Raw genomic sequence first — 3,266 nt, 5'->3', positions numbered from 1 at the left:
AAGTCGCTCGAGTGTGCCCAAGATAGCAACCGGCTCGCCGACGCGCTGGTGATCGCTGAGGAGAAGCGGCAGATCGATGGGCTCGTGGCCCAGGCTGCTGAGCAGCCGGCGATTCCTTCTCCTCCGTCCCAGTCGGCCGGCGAGGGCTCTTTCAAGCTGGCCCAAGAGACCAAGCAGGTCCCACTCGACCCTGTCAACCCCAAGCAGTGTGTCACCATCGGGGCTGGTCTCAACCCCAAATAGGAAGGCGAGCTCGTCCACTTCCTCCGTGAGAATCGGGACATCTTTGCATGGCCCCCCAAGGACATGTCGGGTGTTCCGAGGAAGTACGCCGAGCACAAACTTCACGTGCGACCGGATGCAAAGCCGGTGAAACAACCTTTGTGCCGCTTCGCCGAGGGGAAGCGACGACAATCGGAGAAGAGATCACCCGGCTCCTTGCAGCCGGCTTCATCATGGAGGTTTTCCACCCAGACTGGCTGGCTAATCCGGTCTCGTTGCTGAAGAAGAACAACACCTGGCGAATGTGTATCGACTACACTAGCCTGAATAAGGCCTGCCCGAAAGACCCTTTCGCGTTGCCTAGGATAGATCAAGTGATCGAATACACTGCAGGCTGCGAATTACTGTCGTTTCTGGATGCTTATTCAGGCTACCATCAAATCAAGCTGGATCCAGCTGATCGCCTGAAGACCTCCTTCATCGCGCCCTTTGGGGCCTACTGCTACACCACCATGACGTTCGGTCTGAAGAACGCTGGTGCGACGTTCCAACGCTGCATGCAGCAGTGCCTACTGCCACAGATCGGTAGAAACATCCACGTCTATGTGGATGACATCATCGTCAAGACGAAGCGGCACTTCAGCCTCCTTGACGACCTGCGGGAAACGTTCGCCAACCTGCGCGAGTACAAGATCCGTCTCAACCCGGAGAAGTGCGTCTTTGGGGTTCTAGGCGGCAAACTCTTGGGGTTTTTCATGTCCGCTCGCGGCATCGAGGCGAACCCCGAGAAAATCGGCACCATCGAGCGGATGGTGCGGCCGGCTCGAATCCTATACGTCCAGAAGTTTGCTGGCTGCCTGGCGTCCCTTAGCCGGTTCGTCAGCCAGCTTGGCGAGAAGGCCCTTCCACTCTACCAACTCATGAAGAAGACGACGAAGTTCGAGTGGAACGACTAGGCGGACGAAGCCTTCCGCAACCTCAAGCGGGTCATCTCGAGCCTGCCAATCTTGGCAGCGCCGGCTGAAAGGGAACCCATACTCATATACATTGCGGCGACCACTCGCGTGGTTAGTGTAGTGTTGGTAGTTCAGCGCAAGGAGGATGGCAAGGCACTGCCAGTGCAGCGCTGCTACTGCGACAACAGACCTTCCCTGGCAACGGCGCCAGGAATCCTGCTGCTACGGGCTACGCCTATAGGGACTTCCTTGGCAAATATGCAAAGGATTTCCCCGCGGCCTTGGAGCCTTGCCTTGGTGTTCCCTTGAAGAGAAAAGGGTGATGTAGCACAGCGGCGGTAAGTATTTCCTTTAGTTTGAGAACCAAGGTATCTATCCAGTGGGAGGATTGCGTCAAGTCACAAGTACCTGCACAAACACAAAGAGCTTGCACCCAACGCTATGAAGGGGTTGTCAATCCCTTATATATTGTTTGCAAAGTGAGAACTGAAAGCAAAAAAGGAAACAAAGCAAAGCAAAAGTAAAAGTGGAGACGATAGTTGTGAATAGACCCGGGGGCCATATTGTTCACCAGTGGCTTCTCTCATGAAAGCAAGTAGACGGTGGGTGAACGAATTACTGTCGAGCAATTGATAGAACCACGCAAAGTCATGACGTTATCTATGGCAATGATCATATCTATATGCATCACGTCCAAAACAAGTAGACCGATACTTTCTGCATCTACTACTATTACTCCACACATCGACCGCTATCCAGCATGCATCTAGTGTATTAAGTTCATAAGAACAGAGTAACGCCTTAAGCAAGATGACATGATGTAGATGGACAATCTCAAATCTATGATGAAACCCCATCTTGTTACCCTTGATGGCAACAACACGATGCGTGCCTTGCTGCCCCTTCTGTCACTGGGAAAGGTCACCACACGGTATGAACCCAAAACCAAGCACTTCTCCCATTGCAAGAATCATAGATCTAGTTGGCCAAACAAAACCCAAGACTCGGAGAGACTTACAAGGATATCAAATCATGCATATAAGAAATCAACAAAGACTCAAATATAATTCATAGATAATCTGATCACAAATCCACAATTCATCGGATCTCGACAAACACACCGCCAAAGAGGATTACATCGGATAGATCTCCACGAAGATCATGGAGAACTTTGTATTGAAGATCCAAGAGAGAGAAGAAGCCATCTAGCTACTAACTACGGACCCGTAGGTCTGAAGTGGACTACTCACGAGTCATTGGAGAGGCGATGATGTTGATGTAGAAGCCCTCCAACTCCAAAGTCCCCTCCGGCAGGGCACCGGGAAGGGTCTCCAGATGAGATCTCGTGGAACCGGAAGCTTGCGGCGGCGGAAAAGTGTTTTCGTGGATGCCCTGATTTTTTCTGCGATTTTAGGGAATTTATAGGCCAAAGAGCTAGGGCAGGGGAGCGCCAGGGAGGCCACAAGCCTGGTTGCCGCGGCCCCCCTGGTCGCAGCAACATGGCTTGTGGGCTCCCTGTGGGCCCTCTGCCTTGGCCCTCAAGTCCCCCGATCTTCTTCTGTTCTGGAAAAATTTATTTCGGGGATTTTATTCTGTTTGGACCCAGTTCCAAAATCAGATCTGAAAAGAGTCAAAAACACAGAAAAAACAGGAACTGGCACTTGGCACTGAATTAATAAGTTAGTCCCAAAAAAGATATAAGAGGTATATAAAACATCCAAAGTTGACAAGATAACAGAATGAAACTATCAAAAATTATAGATACGTTTGGGACATATCAAGCATCCCCAAGCTTAACTCCTGCTCGTCCTCGAGTAGGGAAGTGATAAAGAATGAATTTTTGATGCTTTCATGCTACCTAGCATAGATGTCCTTTGTAACTCCTCTTACGTGACGTCAATGTTCAGATCCATTAGATTCAAAACCATAGTTTGCTATTGATGTGGAGACAATAATACTTCAAGCAAACTAGCAAGGTAATCATGAATTTCCAAAATAACAAGGCCAGAAGAAAGTTATCCCTACAAAATCATATAGTCTGGCTATGCTCTATCATCCTTGCACAACGAATTTAAATCATGCACAACC

This window comes from Hordeum vulgare, chromosome 2H (assembly GCF_904849725.1).
Source record: "Hordeum vulgare subsp. vulgare chromosome 2H, MorexV3_pseudomolecules_assembly, whole genome shotgun sequence".
Classification (NCBI taxonomy): Eukaryota; Viridiplantae; Streptophyta; class Magnoliopsida; order Poales; family Poaceae; genus Hordeum; species Hordeum vulgare.
Note: the sequence above shows the minus strand (reverse complement) of the source record.